This window comes from Boleophthalmus pectinirostris, unplaced genomic scaffold (genome assembly GCF_026225935.1).
Source record: "Boleophthalmus pectinirostris isolate CB_2022bp ecotype Guang Dong unplaced genomic scaffold, ASM2622593v1 HiC_scaffold_23, whole genome shotgun sequence".
Classification (NCBI taxonomy): Eukaryota; Metazoa; Chordata; class Actinopteri; order Gobiiformes; family Gobiidae; genus Boleophthalmus; species Boleophthalmus pectinirostris.
This window is the reverse complement of record NW_026571207.1, coordinates 16,750,487-16,773,978: the sequence shown is the minus strand read 5'-3', so window position 1 is coordinate 16,773,978 and position 23,492 is coordinate 16,750,487. Positions and strand designations below refer to the sequence as shown.

Here is a 23,492-nt window from a genome sequence, read left to right as displayed (position 1 = left end):
TTTTTTATAGTGGCTGATCACACACATCCTAAATGTGTCTTCTGTGCACAAACAGCAAAATCACCACTAAGAAGAGACATCTATGCTTCACCCAACACAATACAAACCACCGTCACGCAAGAGCTCACCACTTCCAGACAACATGATTTACCCATACTATTCCACAGAGTATTCCAAAAAGTACAAGCCTTACTTTTAAACTAAATCACAACTTTCAAACAGGAATAATGATCCAATATTCCGACACAAAACACATGCTAGAAACAGGCTTTAAATAACAGCTAACAAACTGCTCCTTGTAACATCCCTGTCCTTACTATATCTCAGCGTGCCCTTTTCGCCTGACGTGGCCCACTTCTGTGAACAAAAGCTGGGACAGGAGTGCGTCACACAAAATAGTGAATAATCCTGGCCTTGATTTTGTAGAGAAATCGCTCCCTGCCTCACACCACTTCACAGCCAGGTTCAAAGGCACAAGTCTCTCCTATTTAAAATCTCAGCTGCCAGTCGGGAACATACGGCGTGATATTTGTGATCGATCATCACCGCCGAAAGAAAAGATTGCACTGCCTGGAAAATAATAAAAAAGATGCTATCCATAAAGTGGCAACGCCATCTTGAGGGATGAACTCCTTTGAGGACTTAGCTGTGCCAGACAAGACGATTCACAGCACCCGGTGGACTGACGCAGACAGCCAGGGTGAAACCAGAATGGAGATAGTCCTTAACCACACAGCATGGAGGTGACGAAAGATATGGGAGATGTGTTAAAAGAATTATAAAGAAATAACCAAGGGAGTAGTTCTGTCCCAATATTAAAATTTTCAAAAGGGCTGAACAATTTGAAAAAAAATATCTGATAGCAATTTTCTGCACTGTGGTGATTACATTTGTGATTTATGTTTTAATATTAGAATTCTGTTCAAAGTTCAAATCTAAAGTACAATATGAACTGAGAAATGAATACAAGATTTTAGAAAACTTTGTGCAGATCTAAGCTACACAGTTAGCAGCCTTTTATGCAGAATAAAACGGGATATTTTGTTATTTGCAGAGGAAATTATGGTGCTGGAAAAATTGTAGCCTTTGCGATTTGCTAATTGCATTCATTCAAATTGTTAATTAATTTTGCATCCCTATTTCAAACTCAGTTTTGGTATCAAGGAATAGGCTTGATACTGCAATGATAATTTAAAATGTTTGAACAATACATTGTGCTTTTCAAAACAAAATAGTATTTCTTTATGTTACCATGTGGTCTTATACTAGCTTAGAGAAAGCTCAAGATCATACTAAAACTTTTAAGGAAACGTCAAATTTTGTCCTTTTTTTTGTACTAATACTTGTTCATGAGTACCGCATTTTTCAGACTATAAGTCACACTTTTTTTCACAGACTGGGTGGTCATGCGACTTATAATCCGGTGAGACTTATATATTAAAATTTAGTGTCAGTATCTGCTACTCCTATTACTTCTGTACCACAGTCACTTCACTCTACTGCGCATGTCTCCTGCAGAAAGAGCTGCCGTCCTACTGCAAGTAATGAAATATTCCACTTCAAACGGTAATCTAGCACCAGAAAGAAAGTTTGGAGTGAGTGAGAAACTTGTGAGGGACTGGCAGAAAGCGGGGATGAAGAACACAGCTTCACGGGAACCGGGAGAATGCACCATGCAACTTTCCTGGAAGTCATTGGATGGATCGACAAAGCCTGGACTTCAGTGACACCAAAACCATCCTGTCAGGATTCAGAAAGACCGGAATAATTCTAATTGGAACTGATGCTGAGTCTGACAGCAGCTACACAGAGGAAGGGGTGCTCCGTTTACCTCCAGAGGATGCAGAGTTACTCAGAAAAGACACAGAGGATGAAGAATTCAATGGATTTAGTGATTTGGAGTGAGATGGAGAGTTTGGTAAACTTATGTTATGTTGTTTATACTGTTGCAGTTAATAACTGTTCAGATGTTACGTTAACATACCAGACACCTATTCAGCCTGTTGTTCTTTATTCTATTGTTATTACTATAACTTGACTTTCAAGATGAAATGTCGGTTCCTGGTCTCAGATTTTATAAAATTAATTGACGCAGATAAGTGTGATTTATAGTCTGTGTTACTGATGCTTTTTTTCTTCTTCATTACGCATTTTTTGGCTGGTGCGACTTATACTCCGACTTATAGTTCGAAAAATAAAGTACCTATTTCAGTTTAGAGTATGGATTTAGCATGGACAACCCTACAGAGACTAATCTACTGCAGTGCAACTCAGAATGCTACTATTTCGAGACAAAAAAAAAAAAAAAATTAAATGTTCCACTCCTGAAATCAGCACACTTGCAAATGCCAGAGGGCAAGCGAGCAGGGAGAGTGGGGGCCCTTTGTGCACTCAGAGTTTAGGTCGTGGACATTAAATAAGCTTGCACTGCAGAGGTGAGCTGCATTGACAATGATGTATGGGAGAAACACAATCCATTCCTGTTATGAATTGGTCGGCTGTGGTGCGGACAATACTCTCTCCCCTTACACACACACACGCACACACTCACACACACACGTACACATGAGAGGGTACAGACAAGGGACCGCAACAACAGCACACCATCAAAAGCCAGACGAGCCAATAGTCTACGCTCCTCCTCCAGACTAATGCGGTTTCCATCCAGGACATATGTAAGCTGATTAAGAAAGCCAGCAAAAAGAGGAGAGATACGTCACCTCTTTCAGGACTGGACACACTATTGAGTTGCTGACCTTTCCTCATCACCTAATGCCACCAGGAATCCTTTCTTTCACTCTAGCGCTCCTTTCATCCCAGAATAGGCAAACATTACTCATAAGAGGTTCTGACAGGCTGGTATGTGTCCTCCATTAAGATGTGTCTCTTTTCTTTAGTGTGCAATTAACATAGACATCAAACATGGTTGCATCATTTTACTGTTTACTAGAAAAATGTGGAATTAGTCATTAGTGAATAAAGCCTAATGTAGCAGTTTGGAGTTTTTCATGTCACACCCCAATCAGGGAAATATGCAAATCCAAATATAAGGACGCAATGTTCTTTCAGAGCATCTGCCAAGGAACAATGAAAGCAAGGTTGTCGAAAATCAGACAATAATTGACACTAAACCGAATATTGAATTTAGATACTCGTTTAAGCAAGTATTGATACTGAAAAAAATAATCACACAACTGGATACAATTTGACCTTTCTTGAACAGGTTAATCTGGATGTGAATCAGAACTAGTGTAAAACCATACAGTATAATTAACAAATACTATTATTATGTGTTGAAAATTACAACACAAAATTAAGTTTGAATTTTTTGTTTTGTGACAATCATAGACCGTACAAAGACGTGGACTAAGGGAGTGTGACGTCACCCATAGCGTTCGACTCGAGTGAATTTGGAGCCAGGTCCATGTTCGGCTCGAGTTGATGGAGCTATTTGGAACATGGTGGTTCGTGGGTTAGATATGCCTATTTATATAAACAGTCTATGGTGACAACATTAAATGACAGGAAAGGAAAAGGACTGATGACAAGGGAGTAGGCCTGGCAGTATCACAACTTGGTCATGCAGTGGCACACATGCTAGTGCACAGGAGATGTCAGCACTACTGTTTAGTCACTGTGAGATAATGTCACTAGAGCAGGAGATGTGTGAAGAACACATGTGAATTATGAATGGTCGGGGTTAATTATAGATGGATAGGGCAGAAGTAATGCCTCAGATAGTTGCCTGAGACACATGGTTGGATACATAATGGTGGAACCAGCGCAGACTTCTTGGCAAGCCACACAGACTCTTTAATTAGCTCCTCGGCCCTGATAGTGGTGGGCCTTTGTTGCGTGTGGACGTACTGAACCTCTTCAAAGACCAGCCCGAGATGAATATGCTTAACTCAAGTTGACATGGAAAACTGTGCTCTTGTCGACAATGAAGAGGCAAAATGATTTTATGAAAAGCAATTAAATTATTAACAATGCGGATGATCCTCGCAGGATGGACGTGGGTGGCGGCAGTCATATCCGGCATGAAAGAAATCGATGACAACAGAGAACCATGCACTTGAGCAGGCTTCTGTTGAAACTTTCTTTGGGATAAAATACAGTGATTTTGTTATCTTTGATTTTTAATGTAGAGTTTGGCGGACAGCACAGATTCCAGACAAGTTTGAAGCAGTTTGAAGCAGTTTTAAGCCCTTCGGCATTAATCGTTTTATATTGCGAAACCAGCGTCATTGACCATGCACCTGGACGTCTGAGGGAACGTAATGGCCCGTCAAGCACAAACAAAAGCAGTGGGCGCAACGGAGGAAGGTCAAAGGTCGTAGAGTGATAGCAGACTCCCGGAGTGAAGAGACAGGGCTGGTGGCATGACTAAGGAAGAAGCGCGGAGGCCATGGTGGAACTAACAAGGGGCGTGCCGCGGTTTGCATGGGAAAGAGACAGCCCCATTGAGGGAGAGTGATGTAGCAGACGCCCGTGGAGCCTTGTAGCGGAGGGCATTTGACCCCTGGAGGTGCAGTGGAGCAGTGGAGGGATTAGTCAAATGGGCTCACTACAGCTATTGTGGTAGTCATGATGCTTTGCCCTATGCAGCTTGCAGTCGTAATTGAACTTTTAGCGAATGTGTAGACTCCCTGCTAACTTGAAGCATGATGTCGTCTACCCCCAACGACCCCCAACGAGGCATGGGACGATACTGGAATTTTGTTTCACTGTCAATCGATGTTTTATTTTTGCACTGTTTCTCCTTACGCATTTCTTGTATACAAATGAGATATTTTTATTACCATATTTCTTAGTTTTATTTTATATAATTATGCCTTATTTGACACCAGTCTTTTGCTAGTTTTGCTCTCTGTTATTGTAATATATTGTGATGTGTGAGCTACTGTGTCCAAATCATTTCCCTTGAGAATCAGTTATGTTAATCTAAATCTAAGTCTAAGATTATCATGGCCAACATAACTGGAATTAACTAAAATATCACAATAATTACTGAAGTTTCTGGCAGTTAAAAAAAATTTATGGATATGAATAATTAAATTTGAATGTTTCTTAAATTCCATATTTAGACAACATTTAGATAATACTTTGTACTTTGTTATCAGTGTAAACAGCTATGATTTAGCAGAAAACATAATAAATAAGAAGCATTTTCTGCACATTCTGGTGATAAAAGGCAATTTTCTTATATATTATATAAATGGTCCCATGAAGTATCCTTTGTATCCTTTCTATATTACTGCTTATTGTCTCATCCCTACCCCTACGAAGGTTCAAAATAGAAATGGCATCAGATATCTCTCAATAACAGCATGTCTTCTCAATATTTGACTTGACAGAGAAATGCAATTTTAGAAGATCGTTTAGGCAGTCTTTTAAGATTAAGGATATATATCAAACTCAATGTGTGCCTTTGGGCAGTATCAGCAACAACCCACTATCACATATTTAGCTGTGCAATGTTAAACCTGCTCCCTCAATAACTCTCTGATATGAAGCAATACTGTAGTCACTAAGGACAGCCAAAACTATTGTGCATACAGAATATTAATTTATGTTATAAGTTTGTGATAAAAAAATTATTTTAATTAACTGAAATGTAGCTGAAAAAACAGTAACTTTTTGTTATTTCTCCACAGAAGTTTGTTAAATGACTTATTCTGATATAAATATACTTCAGGAGAATTGTGCTGAACCTGGACAAGACTGCTGAACTTGAACTTCTGTTTTCAAAAAGAAACAAAAAACCTCAGAAGTGTCAGTAGACATTGGTAGTCTCACGGTATGTCCTGTACAACAGCACAAGGTCTGCTTAATGTCTGTTGGAGTTCTCAGAGTAGGCCCTAGGACATCATCATGCTCTATTCAGACACTCCTGCTGAAACATTCAAAGCCTTCCTTCCAAAGAGTGAAACTTTTGTTCCTCCACAAAGGGCCCGACCAGAGGTTCTCCCATAGACTCAAGCCCCGTTCCAAATCAGATTATTTCCACTGAAATCCTCCTTTCTCCACCTGCCAGTTAACTATGTCACTGCCATTGTGCCACTCATGAAAAAGCTCTCCATTTGAGCATAATGGAGACTGGATGTGTATTATTGCTATTACTTCCATTTATTCAAAAAAGGGAGGCAGAGAAGCTCACCCCTCCCCCATTCTACTTCCACTATTTCTTATATATTTTTTTTTCTTTGAAGCTAAATCTGGGCCACATGCCCCACAGGAACGCAAAGTGCTTTAATTCATTCGCACCTTTTCTCTCTGGCTGCCATCTCCAAGGCCTCTCTTTATGCCCAGAAGTGATTTGTTCAGGCCGGACCATCAAAGCAATTATGGCAGCGGCCTGCTTCCTTTTAAAAAAAGCGCAGATGAGTGACAACAGCAAGGATGGTGCGCGGGTGGAAGGGCACTTGGCTCCAATTTATTTGATCTGGAAACATTTCTCATTCATTGGCATCCACTCAAGTAACACAACACAAACAAGCTGGATATTATCTCATGTGAGTTGTTATGTTCGTAACTGTCAAGATGGACGACTAACTCAGAGCTCTAGAAGAAACACAGGAAGTTTAGGTGATCAACAAAGCTCCATATACATTGCCACATTTGTTTGCACTGAGAATGAAAGACTATGTGTGCTACATGTACAGACAAAAACACAAACTTCCACAAACTTCCTCACTTCCTGTCTCAGATCTCCTTCCGTGTCATTTCTGAAAGCACAGTTCAGAGTTTCTGGACTGAACTGCTCATTTCCACATCAAGTTGTCTTTTTAAAGATCATAAACTTAACATGGCAAGTCAAGTGCATGTTTTATAAATAAGATCCCAGGGCAGAATGATGGAGAAACAGTCGCAATTCTATGTTACAGTTTATGTAACAATCTCTACCAAATGCACTAATTCCTACTAAAGATCTTGCCCAATTAAGGACAACTTCTATTACAACAACTTCAATAAAAATAAAAGCTATCATGTTTCTTTCCACCTTTAGTTAACAGCAAATTGCTCGATACATAGCCTGTTATGTCATATTCAATAGTATTTCCCGATTACCCCCATTACTTTCCGCAGGCTAAGGCGATCGAGCTGCTCAGTGTAGGTGATTCAGGCCGGAGAATGCCAGCTATGTAACCGAATCCTGAAGGCCACGGCAGGCAGTGATGTGTAGCAATTAATGTAATGGACATGAAAGACAGTGCCATCCTTGGGACTAATGAGAATGTCTTATATTACAGCGCAAATGCACGGGGTCGCCAAGACTTCTATCATTACGGCCTATAGGAAGATGGCTGACCACAAAGAGGGATCCTCCATAAATGGATAATGTGGGCTGGGAGAGCAGTGCATGGCGCCACTGAGCCCGAGGTCCACCCAGGAGTGATCATTCTGCCCTGACTGACGCCCGCTCATTGGGATGGATGGAGGGGAATCGCAGGCATTTAAAGAAAAGCGGCATTAGAGTGAGAGACACAGGGCAGCGGAGAACGAGGGAAAATGAAGTTTGATAGGGATTAGGCAGAGTAATAGAAGAGTAAATAGGTAGCAGTGAGGCAAAGGGGAAACAGGAAGCAGGAAATGGATGAACTGGGTAACAGATTTAAAGTAACGCAAAGCAAACTTCCTGAGGCATAGTTCTAAAGATAGTAGTGTAGCAGGAATAGTATTAGTAGTGGTGGTTGTTCCTGTTACTTTGTCCAAGAGGACTGTGCATATAAATACAGTACCTTTATAATTTTAAGGTAACATTAAATCCATTAAGGATTAAAATTAATGGATTAAAATAAAATAGATTCAAAGTCTAATACGCTCCATTTTAGGGATAACATGATATTGTATTGTCAAAAGTCTCAAAAAATATTGTGGGTTGTCACAGTATATCAAATTCAACAAATCAAAACATTTGTAGTCAATAGTCTCCTTGTTATGGTGCAGCAATAGCTAAAAAAAACAGAGTAAACTACATAGACCATGGTCCTTTGCAGTTTCAGTGCAGACTACATGAAAAATAACTGTTATCATGCACTTTTAACTCTGAATTCTATGGATTATGACAGAAAATTTGAAAGGAAAAATTTATATATTCACAATTTGGTTACACTCCACAAAATATAATAAATATCATACGTAAAATGCATGTCGTGAAAATGTTATATCAAGACATCTGGATATGGTTACATACCTACTTTATTTGTGATATCTTATGAATCAAGCTAACATCTCATCTAAATATCCAATAGGTCACAATTAATTCACCCAAAGTAAACAACATGAAAACGCTTTGTCAACATCGTTTTCTAGTCTATTTTCCCCATACATACATACTATGCACTAAAGGAGCTACCAAGTTTTTTAGTTCCCCCTAAGTTTTATGTCACCTTCCAAGTACCACCTAACTCACCTGCTAATTACTTAGTTAATCCTTAGCATTATATTGTATTTTTTATTCTATTTATTTAAAGAAAAAAAAAAAAAAAGCTTTTCTGATGCTACATTTAAAGAAAATATTCTAATTTAAATTTCACCTTGGTCTTTTAAAACACATTCTAAGTACACATTGATAAGTGCTTGCATACTCACAGGTTGAAAAACACTACATGAAACAGGACAACACAACACCAAAACCCAGCAAAACATTTTATTTTGCTAATCATAAACATCATTCTATCTACAACCTCAGTAAAACCTGGTAAGCACTTCAAACTCTCTCCAACAAAATGCAGAAGAAGAGCCCTAAAACTGGAGTTACCATTTTCTGAATACAAGAAAAATCTCAGTTTTATCTAAGCAGACAGTGTTTAAGGCGAGATGACAAAGCATAGCGTGCAGATGGCCATAAAGCAACATGACACAGTGGCTAATCAGTCTAGAGTTGCTTCACTTTCACAAGCTGTCATCTTCACCATCAAGCCATCACAACTCCACGCCTCCCCCCCTCTCATCGACTCATCCCCACGTTCAATTATTCAGCCTTTATAAGCAAAAACCATCTATTCAGAGCGCGTGTAGCTTGGCCAGTAAAATAATGAAAGGCTTGCTTCTTCAGCCATATTGAGCATCATAAAAGTTTTACAACTGGCAAAAGAAAAATCAATTTCGTAGACAGACTGTTGCCACCACTGTAAACATATTTAACACTAGTACAGGGAAAAACCGAGAATTCCCAATCACGTGGAAGGCCTTAATATTGCATGCTATAAATGATTTTACAGGCTCTTTCACTAATCATAATGCATGATTGTGTGTGGAGGGGTGTTGAGGAATGCTATATTTAGACAGTGCTGGTATGCACGGTCAGGGGCACTGCCAGGATTTGGGTTAAGTCCAAGTTAATAAGTTCTGTGATGGTGGATAAGAGGGTTCAAATCAATCATGAATATAACTTTGGGAAATTCAAATTAAATGTCAGTGAGGTCCCCAACTATGTATAAGAAAATATGAATGTATTTCCCAAGAAAATTAGAATAGGTAATATGTGATATTAAAGTTAAAGGAATATTGTTAAATAAGAAATAGGTACAAACATTTTCTCAGCACTCACACACAAATGCAATGCAAGGTAAACTTATATTAAGCAAAACCAAATTCCATAAGATCATTTGAAGCTATAACAAATTAGCCAGATTTATCAGCTGGTTTCACTTCGTGGAAACCGTCCGACCTAGGATTCATTTGCTCAGTGGTAGGCGAGTCATTGCTATTTGGTGGTGACATATGTAATGCTCAGAGAACGGGGCAATAATGTCTTTCCCCTTGATAAAATTTGACATGTCACAGCTTCACAGCTCTTCGTTGTTTGGCCGGTGTGTGGTCTACTACTTCCGAGGCTCTTGCAAACCATCTAGTGTATTCCGATTCCTGACCTAGTCACTGGAGAGAAATGAAATTGACTGGAGGCACTAGGTGGTGCCAACCTGGCTAATAAAAAAATAACAACATATTCAACAAAATTATTATGAAACACTAAATATAGAAAAAAAAAAAAAAAAAAAACTTAAATGTAAAATTCCTCTGATAAGCTTCTACATTCTGTACATTATTTCTACATTATTCATTTTTATTTTTTCATGCATTTCGGCAAAATTAGCCTTTTCCCAGTACAGATAGATTACATAAGAAGCTCTCAGTCAAGTCCAATAAGACAGTTGTGTTCTTTTTGCATCTAATTATAAAGCATTTTATTGTCAGAGAATCAGAAAGGGCACTGTTAGCATGCTAGTAGCTCTTAATATTACTGTGATGGCAAAGCTCTGCTCTGGCCACTGCAAGTTTTGAAAAGTGCTTATAAACTCATTACCATGAATAATTTGAATGTTCGAATGCATAATATAAGTGTGGAATAAATTTAGACCACTGCAAACTTCAAAATGAACTTGTTTTTTTAGTTTTTAAAGGCAGTACAACTCAGGTACAGCACCTTTAATTATAAACCATTTAAAAGTGCATACTGTTATATCCTTAGTTTGACAGCACTGACCTTAAAAAGCCAGCCATGTGACTGATGTGATGATTCGGTATTCACAGTGAGACGAGGATTCGGTAACAACAGGCTGAATTACACACAAACAACAGTCAAAAGCTCCACACTGCCTTCTTGACCACGGCGCTAATCTCGAGGCACATCACAGCTTCAGACCACCGTAATCTGCCCTGAAGCAACGGTGACCTCAGCCATGGAGAATGAAAAAGTAAGAGTGGAGAATGGAAAGAGAGAGGGAAAAAAAAAAGAAAAAAACAATAATGGTACAGAGGTAATGCAGTGTGCAGCTCCTCTCTCTCAGCTGGCAGTGCCTTCAGGGTGAAGATGTTACCAACTCAGCAACCTCCACTGACTTTGGACTAATGCGTGACCCTTATATGGTTCTGCTGTTTGTACAGTCCCATGCTTTCGGCTCTGACGTAACAGGCAGTTCATAATTATGTATTTAATTTGTGTCGTATTATCTATCTATTCAAAAGAAACAGCTTTTTGAGGTTAAACTTATTGAAACAGCATACTTGAAATCATGAATGATCATGACTTAATAACATTAAAAAGTGTAAGTTGAAAGCCTTTTTAGACTTTATCTAGTTCAGGAAACACACTTTGCACCAAGCACAGCGCACTCAAATATACAAGAAAGGTCAAAAGTTTTAGAACACCGTAATTTTTCCAATTATTTATTGCAATTCAAGTTGTGCAAATCTAATGAATAGCTTGAAATGGTACAAAGCTAAGAGCTGAACAGCCAAAGGTTATAAAAAAGATAAACGATAACAAAACACCAAGTCCAAGTCCAAGCTCTGCCAAAGCTACCTCAGGATAAAAGAACAAGATGGTGAGCTTGAAAACATGGAGTGTCCAGCACAGTCTCCAGATTTAAACCCCATCGAGCTGGTTTGGGATGAACTGGACAGAAGAATGAAAGCCAAGAAACCTACAAGTGCCACACATTTATGGGAACTTCTGCAACAGACTTGGGAAGAAGAATATTCCATTGCTATTGTAAAAAGAATGCCACGAGTGTGTTCAGCTGTTATATCTGCCAAAGGTGACAACTTTCATGAATCAAAAGTTTAGAATATGTTTTGGTCAACAGTAAACAGTAAACAAAAGGAAAAAATGTGGTGTTCTAAAACTTTTGACCGGGAGTGTGTTTATAGATAAACTTTTCCAGATTCCTAAAAATACTGGTAGCTGGATTTTCTTTTTTATATATTTTGATTTAAGTTAAGGTGGAATCCTGTATTTCTCATGTAAGAAAGTAAAATATGTAAAATATGTTTTGCTCCATAAAAACATATGTAGGCAATCGTCATCTAATCATGATACATTTTTTTATTGTCTGCGAACCAGGAAGTATTAACATGATGGCTTATAAACATATCGCAGTGAATAATTTGAATACTAGGATTGTGCTTACAAAGTTGGAAAAAGTTTTGACTGGTGCATACAGTTTAAATGAGCTAGTTGTGCTTTTCACATGTTTTTAAGACAGTAAAAATCAGGTCCAGCTTTGTCTACACACACTATTTAATGGGGAAAGCAAACAAGCATATCTCCGACTGCATACATCCGTACCATGGCAAACTATTTTTAAAACCTGGCGCATTAGTCATTTCTTAGGGGAGTTACAAGATAATTTATGGAATTCATTTCTATGGGATTGTTGTGTTTGCCTCTTGTTTATTCCTCCTCCTCCTCCCTCCTCCACCTCGGCATTCGGGTTTGGACTCATTTAAATACAGTGGGGTAGATGCCCTGTCTCCGTGTGCCGCCAATCAAGAGTTGCTGATGGAGCAGCTCAGTGCATCGGTGTGGGCAGGTGCTAAAAGGGTGAAGTGTCACAGATGATTTCATTATTCCACAGCTCACAAAAGCGGGAGTAAACGCCGTCAACATGCACATTTGCGCTTTTTTGCATTTTCTTTTCACCTCCTACTGTTTTTTTTTCACTTCCACTTATTTCTTCCGTGTTAACAGTAACTTTCAGCCACAGTGATGAAGAGACAAAGGATTATGTGTTGTTGAGAATATATGATTTCCTGCGATATTTCAGTAATTGTTACCCCATACCTAATAAAAATAATTCCTCTTATAAGGACTACATTTTTGTAATATATAATAAAGAAAAATATTATTATATGTTGTAAAAATCAAGTCTTCTGCAGTCTGTGTCTATTGAACATTCTCCATGTAACAAAAATTTTAAAAAACGGGAGTTGCGCTGGCTGCATGGTAGTTGTTATTAGCTTTACAGTGACAGTAAACTCTGCTCTGGCGTCTGAAAGTTAGGTACGGTGCTTATAAACTCATCGCAGTGAATAATTAGGATGCTTCGAATGCATATGGTAAGTGAAAAATAATCCAGGACCACTACAAATAGTTGAAAGTGAACTAGATCTGTTTTTCAAGCTTTTTCTGACAGTAAAAATTGGGTACGGCAACGTAAATGGTATCTAAACACTATAGAAAACCCTCAAAGTACAATCATTTCTGAACAAAAACAATGGGGCCAAAATACAATTAAAAATATTGGATTTTCCGCTTTGTTTTCTATTGGGGTCAGGGAGAGCTGGGCCCACTGGTATATTAAAGCTGTTTGTCTGGTTCCTATCCAAACAAATGGCCACCCCAAACACAAGCCATTTTTGTTCCCTTAACCCGACTTACCTCATCAATTTTAAATCAGCTACTAAACGACCATTTATATTTAATCCGCCATTGACCCCAGATTCACCCGGGAGACTTCTGGATGATTCAATTCAAAGTGTGAATAAGGCAACACATCCAAAGTAAGAAAAAAAAGCAAATGAAATTATTAGCCAATTCATCTTTGTATTTTCAGGAAATCAGATTTGGAACGCCGCACCAGCTATCCTTCACTGAACCTGACATTCATTGTTGGCTGTGTAGCGGTGGGACAAAGGTCTAATGTTAGAAGAGTGGTCAGAGATACTAGTGTGACCTTAGCTTGTGGGTAATTAAGAATGGGTGCTCCCTCGGTGGTTTACAACAGCAAATATGTCATTGAAAGAACACATAACAATTACACTTACACTCATTAAGGCCTAATTGCATCATTCCATGTAACAGTTGCGAGCACAGGGACATCTTATTAAAAAGCAGCTTGAATATGCAGCGAAACTGGAAAACCGCATCCCACTTTAAAATCGATTGGGGGGAAGAGAGAAAAAATAGTGTCTTCTGTGAACATTGAGCATTGAACGGAGCGTGCATTTAAAACTCCCATGGGTGTTACGGTGGTCAAATATAACAGAGATGCGCCTGCATGCACTTTATGTGGCTGTGAGTGGCAAGGGGGTAATTCGAACCCCCCTCTCCAATCTTTCCATCAGAGGATAACTGAATCGATGTCAAAAAAAGGAAAAAAAAAAAGGACTGAGACAGAGATAAAAGCAGAGGAAAAAAATAGAGAGCTGGAGACCTTCAGGGATTAGCGCTAAGTAACTAAACGGGCCATATCGCTTTTCCATTACCAGGACTTCAGGAATCTAAGTAAAAAAGGTGAACGCGAAGCTATAGCGGTCTTGCGTAGTCGTCCATTTTGGCTCTACGGTACAGAAGCTACCGTCACGTCCTGAGGGTGCATCAATAAATAAAGTTGACACAAATAAACAGATAAATAAAAGCGAAGAGACGCGCAAATGGCCATCGGTTAGCATTAGTGATGGAAAGATGTCAGCCACAATCATACTCCACTGAATAAGAAGGGGAGAGTGAGGGCAGGAGGTGAGTATTCCACTGATTGCACTCCCACAATGCATCTGTACGTGCACTGAAAATGCACGTTGTTTGAGAAAAATAAGTGCAAATAGCGGTCCTGTAGTTTACTTTATGGAACAGCTGTGAACATATGTATGCTTAATAATTGAGAGCAGATCTAAAAATGTACTGTGACCTATATGAAGAATGCAAAGATCCAGGAAAAGGTACAGTGGAGCGCCTGCCACATTCATAGAAGAAGCAAACATGTGTTCTCCCATATGACTGTATTAATGCTCTGGAGCTACACGTACGTCTACCCAGTGCTGGTAACAGGAATTCTTATAAAGACGCAATGATTATACATAGATATATATTTGTGTTACTTTAATTCTATATTTTTTATTTTTACTTGCACATACACACTACCGGTCAAACGTTTTAGATTTATTGCAATCCAGGTTGTGCAAGTCCAATGAAGAGCTTGAAATGGTACAAAGGTAAGAACTGAACAGCCAGAGGTTAAATAAAAAGATAAAAGATAACAAAACACAAGTCCAAGCTCTGCCAAAACTACCTCAGGAAAAAAAGATGGTAAAGCTTGAAAACATGGAGTGTCCAGCACAATCTCCAGATTTAAACCCCACTGAGCTGGTTTAGGATGAACTGGACAGAAGAGTGAAACCAAGTGACCTACAACTGCCACACATTTATGGGAACTTCTATAAACAGACTTGGGAAGAACTTTCTGAAGAATATTTGATTTCTACTGTAAAAAGAATGCCATGAGTGTGTTCAGCTGTTATATCTGCCAGAGGTGGACACTTTCATGAATCAAAAGTTTAGAATATGTTTTGGTCAATAGTAAACTGGAAAAAAATAGAAAAAGTGTGGTGTTCTAAACTTGAGACCGGTAGTGTACATTTATATAATTATGCCTTATTTGTCACCAGTCTCTTGTTATTTTTGCTACTTATGTTGAATTTATTATTACCGTTTATATTTTTGCTCTTTGTTATATTTATTGTGATGTGTGAGCTACTGTGCCCAAATATTTCCCTTGTAGATCAATAAAGTTTGTCTAAGTCTAAATAAGTCTAGGTTACCCCCCCAAAAAATTAATTGACACTACAACGCTAACAACAACTAAAATGCATGTGCACTTCCTAATTCTTTGACAGTAAAACACTTTATAATTAGGTGCAGACAATAACAGCGGATTTATCAGAGCATTTTCCTCAAATAAATGGAAAAAATCAAGTACAGGCTCTTCACTATGAATTTATTTTTTCAAATGAAATTTAAACCATCTGATCTTTGAATAGTTCCCCAGAGTTTCTATCATTCAGAAAGTGCCATTTAATAGAAACCATCGCTTTCATCACCCTAAAATACATTTCAAGTATTAATTAGTGCACAGACAAAGCCATGTTTACTCCATCAGTTTAACTTGAGGTAAAGACCTTGATGTGAAGGAGTGCCTGCCCTACCACCAGACGTACATCTGTTGGAAGAACATTGTGTTTGTGCTTCATGTTAATTAAATGATCTTCACACTAACAAAATCTAAAGTTGTCTAATCCAGCCTCAGAAATAATTAACATACATCTGACTGGCAATTCATGATTAATGAAGCTACACTTCACTTTGAGTTTCTCAGGAAGATGGAGGTGTACAAAAGGTGTAGTGGCGTCTGACGCATTAGTGTTAGTTTGACTATTAATAGAGGCGACTCCTGTAGACGACCAGACGATTACTTTTACGGTAACACCACTTAGCTCAATGAGAAAAGAATGGGGACTGCAAACACTTAGGCCTGACATATCACTTACATTGTAATTTCTTTTATATCTCTGTTACCGGCATCGTCCTTACACAGACTACGTGCACCAGATTAGCTGACACATTTTCTCTTCAGATGTATTTACTGGAAATGCTATTATCTTTCATCGCTCCTTTTAGTAGTAGCTATTACGGAGGCCAGGACGTCTAATGGGGAATAAAATATTAATTTCGGCCCATTGTGTCTGACAGATACTGACATTTCAAATACAAACATCTGTCAGGGCGTTATATGTAATACTTTAATAGCAGACGCAATGTATTAAGGTGGTACGGAACAGTGGGAATGGCAGACGGCGAGGATGCATTCTAGTCTGGCAGCACTTCTTATTGTCAGTGGAACGCATAACCATACGCATCTTATTTCACCGCGCATTATTTGTTCTCTGGCTTATCATCAGTTGGCCCCGCTGTATGCCTAATGAGCTATAAATAAGGTCTAATTTAACCATCGCGAGTCGCCCATCCTTCAACACTAAGCATGATGGTCCGGGCCAGATTCCACTGGAATTATATGAGGGCAATTTTTCAGCCGATGGGATGAGCTGCCTCGGCCCCATTTGGTTTTCTCCAGCATTCCTTAGGCTTTAAGCTCAGCAAGTATATAGGTCTATTAGGAATTCATCAAACAATGAATGATATCAATCCTATTGCATGAATGTGCCCAGGGTGAGAATAAGATAAAACCTTCCATTATGGGGCCTCCAAAGCATATTTGCACTCTGAAATTGATCCAGTATTGACAATTTACACTTAGGGTGACCTTTCATAACTGCCCACATACTTGAAAGCCAATATTGTTTGGAGTGAAAAGCAGAGCCCACTGCAAAACCCTCCTCTAGGATATTATTGAGAATGATTACTTATCATCCAGTCAGACGAGGCAGGGGATAGCTGTTAGCCTTCTTAGTGGGAGGTATTATTGCTGTTTATTCTGGCCTCTGTACCAAATGTGTGTAGTGTAATTGGTATAATGTGTGGAGATGTCTGGGAATATTGATTTGACTTTGCTAAAGAAAAACAAAACTAAGCATAAACCCAATTCTTATCTGACTTAAGCAAGGCCCTGATTGTATGAGGCGAGCTTGCAGACCGCCCTGTGTCTCTAATCACTTCAAATGCATTTTTAGAGACTACTCAACAGTGGGACAAAACCTCTGATGTCCACTCATACAGTGTGCCTTTTATTAAGATTTGATTTATCCTCTCAAAATGGCTGCTCGTCACACTTCACTTACTTTACACCCTCTCTTGGCACTGTCACACAACGAATCAGTTAAACGCCGAGGGTACTCAAATGGTACATAAAATCTTCATCTATAGTTCCATGATGGCTTCTGGACTGCTGATATAAAAATGAGCTGGACTTCAAAAGGGGGCTGTGGGTCAATGGGAGGGACAATGGCTTGGTCTTTGCCCCGGGATATCAACTCTTAAACCAAGTGGAGGCCAATGGATCATTCCTCCCCAATGGCCTTTCACATTGGACCAGTGATAAATATCCTTATCGAGGAGGAGCAGGTGATAGATTCCGAGCACCAAGTCTCACCAGAACTGTGCCCTCATCTCGTCTACTGATATCTCTCATCTACCAATCCCTCCGAGGTGTCGCGTGAGGAGCCAGAACCCCCTCTTGGCACCCCTTTGCCCCAAATCATGTTAGCCTGACTTCCTGTAGTATGGCCTCTGGGACGGGCCCCTATGAAAAACATCTGTCAACAGCCTCAAGTGCGCACCGAAGGGGGTGGAGGTAGGGGGGGGTTGAAACAGCCTTCAGCAAATGCCCTATCTGATAAAGGACACACTCCCTCCTCTGTAAGCGAACAAGTGTGACACTAGATAAACCTGTGGCTACATGATGTTGGAATTGGTAATTATGGAGAGAATTATGATCACTATCACTTTCTGTGTAAGCTTTAATGAAACATTTGAGGGGAGGGGGAGATATGCTAACCCTTTGTGCAAATGAGTGCTTCAGGGGGATTTAATATTAGCATAGACAAAATCACTACCTCCTATGTGTTATTTTCATATTTCCTAACATCATATTCTGATTTCTGAGGCCAAACTGAGCCTGAAGAACAAATCCGCAAGAACACTGGGACATGTTTATGGCATATTTTTGATTTCTGACCCGTGCTGAACTGCGTAAGAGTGAACTCAGTCGAGTGACACAGCAAAACAAATCTGACGTGAGTGGTGACTTTCCCCAAGCAACAAAAGTAACTTATAACTGTGCTTTCAAAACTCACAATATTTCACACTGCCACACACTTTTTGACTCTTATGCACTATGGCAGCAACAGCCAACTCTATATATTTGTCTATTTGGTGTCTCTGTGTTCTTAGTAATGCAGTGATTTTGTAACCAAATATGTAAAGTTTTTGCCTGTGGCTGTCTCAAATTCCCTTTAAGGGCCCACACTGTTTTCTGATCTATGATATAATGTTGTTTCCTCATCACAAACATAACTGGAGATTTCTTTTTGTTTCATTCATACATGTTTAACACACAAACCCTGCATATTTAGGCTAAGTTCTTGAATAGAATGATTTGCATGATTTAAACCCTGGAATTGCTTATCTCAACTGAGCTAAAGGTAAAGAGGTAATTGTTAACTTGAAAACTACCACTACATAACATCATAAAGTGGAACAGGACATTTTGAGCTTTGGGGATGTAGACAGACTAGTAATGCAGGATTACTCAATCATGTGTGAAAAAAAAAAAAAAAACCAAAAAACCCAAACAACACAGCTCCACGTTTTTGAGCAACCAACATTATGATTTGGCTTAAAGCTCACAATATTCAATTTTGCGTAATATAGGACCTTTAATTCCATGAAAATTGGGACTAATCCACTAACTAATCTTGGACTAGATCATACAGGACTAAACCAGCAGATCAGGAGTAACCACAGATCAAACCAGGAAAAGTAGTAATGTTTAATATGTGCCCATCAGCTTTTATGTAAACTTCTGTGCTAATTGCTACATTGATAAACTAAGGTAAACAATTCTACATGTGGCAGAGGTTGTCAGTAATGTGGCTAAACCTAACACTTTCATTGAAAATAGCCAATGTATGGTACGGGAACTAGCCTTTAGAAAGGTTAGAAGGGCTTGTATTTATATATTCAGTATCCTGTATCCCTCCTCTTACTAGTTCCATTAAGATTTCATTAGCCAAAATACGTTTTCTGAGACTCATTAAACATACAAGGGGCTCACTCTAGGCCAGATCATGGAAATTTACTGACAGTCTTGAGGGGATTCGACAGCTGAATGAATTTTTTTTTTACACCGATGTGCATTATATCACTGCATCTCAACTTTTTTAAATGACCAAAAGATGATCCCTTCCAGTTCAATGTCAAATAAATCCTTAGGAGACTTAGAGAGGAGAAGGAGAGAGGGAACTTTTGATGGAGCGAATCGTGAAGGTGAAATCGGAAGCAGAATACAGGGCAGCGGAGGGAGCATGGTTTGGGATTGTATTGGTGTTGAAAAGGGCTGTAAATAAATACGACTGGCTTTGAAATGTGATTGATGTGTCTTTTGGGATGCCCCCCAGTACGAGAGACCTACTGAGTCTGTGGCTTTCATCCCTGACCAAAAATCGATCAGGCAGGATGTACGAGGGGCCACGGCACTCTACCCACCGATCTCTGCCAGATGCCCAGGTAACTGTCTCACCAAAAACACAAAAACACAACACAGGCTAGAAATTGAACTTGTTTTTTGAACTTTCACTCCAGTCAAATAGCACGTAGGGTAGGGGTACGAGGAGATGGATTCGAAATCACAACAAAAGGTGCAGGGCATACTAGCACTATGCTCATAGCATTTATGTGTTACATGAAAAGGCAGGGCTGGGAATCATAGGGCTCCTCATGATTCAGTATATCAAGCAATACTTCTATTACCATGATGTAGCGAATGACAATACTGTAATATTTGATATATTCAAACATGATATTCTGTAATTTACCATGATTGCACCAAGAATTTATTTATTTTTGTTTGTTTTTTGTCTACAAGCTTTATTTTAATCCATTTTAATCCACTGGGATAGCAATATTTTGTAAACCTAACCATAACAATAACCAAAATATCATGATATCGTATCATCAAAAGTCTCACAATAATATCATGGACACAATATATCGAATTACAAGTTTCTTTACTTAAATGCATTGTTTTACAGTAGCAACAGTTTATATTAGGGAACATAGGGAACTGCATATCCCATGATTCCTTTCAGTGCAAACAACACAAAGAAATATGTTTTTTACTTGAATTCATGGGATTATGATGACAATAATTCACACCAAAATCTTGTTAAGGTACATTAAAAGCAGAAACATGTCCTGTCTACAATTATATTAGCCTCTTCAAAATATCACAATAAATATCGTACCGTGAGATGCATATCGTGATAATATCGTACCGAGAGATTTGGATATCATTACATCCCTAGTAAAAGATCATCATAAACCTGAATTAATTAAACAAGAGAGTTACAGTTCTAGCACCATGTTTTTCTGCTAGCATGTAAACGCACTAACTTACTCAAATGTTACCACATGTAATGAATCTTAAGCATTTGCCCTCTATCAATCTGTGTACACTTCATGTTTTGAATAAGAACTGGCTCATGTAATTGCATAACACATGAGCAGGGCCTCTTGGGTTAGCATTTCCATCAAAGTGGAGACAAGGAAATGAAAAATGTTTGTGGAATTGGGTGTAATTGTGACTGGCGGCGCCTCCAATCGTGCTCATCTTGACACTTGGAGGTAGTCTACAAGAGGCTAGTTACACACCATGAATAACAAAAGATTGGCACGCTGATTTTAACTAAGTCGTTTTTCTGACGTAACACGAAAATTTGCAGAAGGCTCTCTGTGCTTGTTTGGAGATGACGGGAGGTTAATATAGTTTTAACGCGTGAGATTACAACCGACATGACAAGCAGGAATGGAATATATTTGGTGCTGTGTTTGATCGGAGTGCTCTATTCCTTTTTGTGATTTCATGAAGAAGTTAACAGCTACCTTTTACATTTAGTTTAGTAGAGAATGGCAATTCCAGAGCAGAAATTGTCTAAATAATTCTAGAGGAGGTGAAAAACACATTGAAGCACTTCCTGTATTACCACATAAAATCACAAGTTCTAGCAGAGTGTTTTCTGTTTGAGAGAAGAATGCAGTCTAAATAGGCAGGATTTGTGTGTTTGAAGTGTGAATGAAGCAAAACAGAATTCCAGGTATGTCTGTGATGAGGAATTATAACATAGACCAGAAAACAGCGTAATATGGGCCCTTTAAAGTGCAAAAATTCTGTTACAAGAACCATCCTACCCATCCCTAGTTGCACCACAAAAGCAAATATGTACATAACAAAAGCTAAATAAACATCAATTCCCTGCATACAGAAATGGCTACAAAACAATGTTTTAAGTAAGGACTTTTGTCACCAAATTGTCTGGGGAACTTAATTGTTTCAACACACAACAAACCAGCTTAAAGACTACATTAGGATTTCTGTTTGTCCCCTTTCATGCGCTGAGACAAAACTCCCCCTCTGCTCTACAGTAGCAGCTGAACTCATTTCCACATTCCATTTAGGAAGAATCCATGGAGTCTGCATGTCAAAAGGATTTTCCCCTCGCATCTCACCTCCGAGTAGGAAATCTTTGCAGCCCGCGCAAATCCGCAAGCACCAAGCTCCATATCAATAAACAGGAAGTCATTGGGGCATAACGCATTCAGGGAGGCCACGAGAAGTGCACAGCTCATTGTATATAACCACTGCTTACCTTCTGTGATAGGGATATTGGTTACACAAGTACATTTGAGTCAATGTAAGGCGTATTGAGAAGTGATAGTGTTTGCCTTGCATGGGTCTCTTGGTGCATTACACAGTATAGTGCACAAGTGGCCAACCATATCTTACCAGTACTTTTCTAGTCTCTGCAATGGATTCAAGGTTGTGGTACTCACAGGCATAATGTTCCACTCAATTCAGCTATTCAGATTGGAGAAGTATTTCCCCTGATCCACCAACGACCTATAGCGTATATGATTATTACTACTAGTACTATCAGTGCCTACTAGAGGTAGTTATAGCCTTGTACAGACCTTAAGCTACTGAATGCCATTCTACAAATGATTGACCTGCACACGTACGCACACGCACGCACACACGTACACACACACACACACATTTTTTTTTACATTTGAGACAGCTTAAATATGTAACAGAGAGTGTAACTCTTAAACTAAATATGATTAAATAATTAATGAATTAATTAGTCATTACATTTATATAGCACCTTTCAAGACACCCAAAGTGTTCATTGTCTGTTGTTGTTCATTCTCTCCACACTTGGTAGTGGTAAGCTACTATAGTAGCCACAGCTGCCCTGGGGCAGACTGATGGACGCGAGATTGCCAATCTGCACCATTGGCCCATTCGACCACCACTCGCACACACTATACTTTCTTACTAAGCAATGTGGGAGAAATGTCTTGCCTAAGGACACAACAACAGCTTTTTTGTCACTTGTACTCCACTGTGGCCCCTGGTTTTCCCAGAGGTCTCCATCCACAAAGTATGGCCACAAAATGGTAATAATGGAGTCCTGTCAGATTCCCTATTTATTACTGATATTTTTTTTCCTGAATATTAGAAAACATCCTTTAAAGCTGATGCATTCTTAGTGTAATTAAAATTAATATGAACAACCATGTGAAAACATCATCATTAATACATCTCCCCAAAATTACCATCACAACGATATCAACCAGCAAATGTGCTTTTGCTACTAGGCATAGCAAAAGCATTTCGAATTAGGAAACTTTTTTCACAAGTTGAACTTTTCTTTTAAAACTCCTGGGGGACTGTCAAGAATAGCAACAAAATAACTCACCTTTCATCGCCACTTGTCACATACAATCCAACAATAAAAATACCAACATTTAACATCCCGCTATACAAACTGTCAGCCACTTCAAGCCATGCAACTAAGATAGACATGGCAACAGACACTGATGCAACACTCAAAGAAGCAATGTTTTGAGAGTCACAGACAATTGATTTTTGACCGTGTTTGGCCCTGCATAGCAAGACTCCAAAATGTGTTAAGAAAGAAGATGTGTGAGAACAGCCTGCTGCTTGACATCACTGACCAGACAGAGGGTAAAATAAAGGTTATTAACAGACAGTATGGATGGTTAGAGGCATATCCAGATATAAACAGGCCCAGAACATAAGCACTACACAGCAGGTAGTATCATGCTGAGAGCCAAAGCTACGAAAAAGAGTCGGACCATTAAATGTTAACTGTAGCTGCTCTACCAGACAGGAATTACGAGATATCATAAATGGTTTTGATATATTAGTGTGCATAACAATATCTTTGGG

General features: G+C 39.0%; 1 protein-coding gene across 7 annotated transcripts in view; it reads right to left on the bottom strand.

Moving 5' to 3' along the window:
• diaph2 (diaphanous-related formin 2) overlaps positions 1 to 23,492 on the bottom strand; it is a 424,564-nt gene that overhangs the window by 49,116 nt on the left and 351,956 nt on the right. The gene's annotated exons all lie outside the window — the stretch shown is intronic.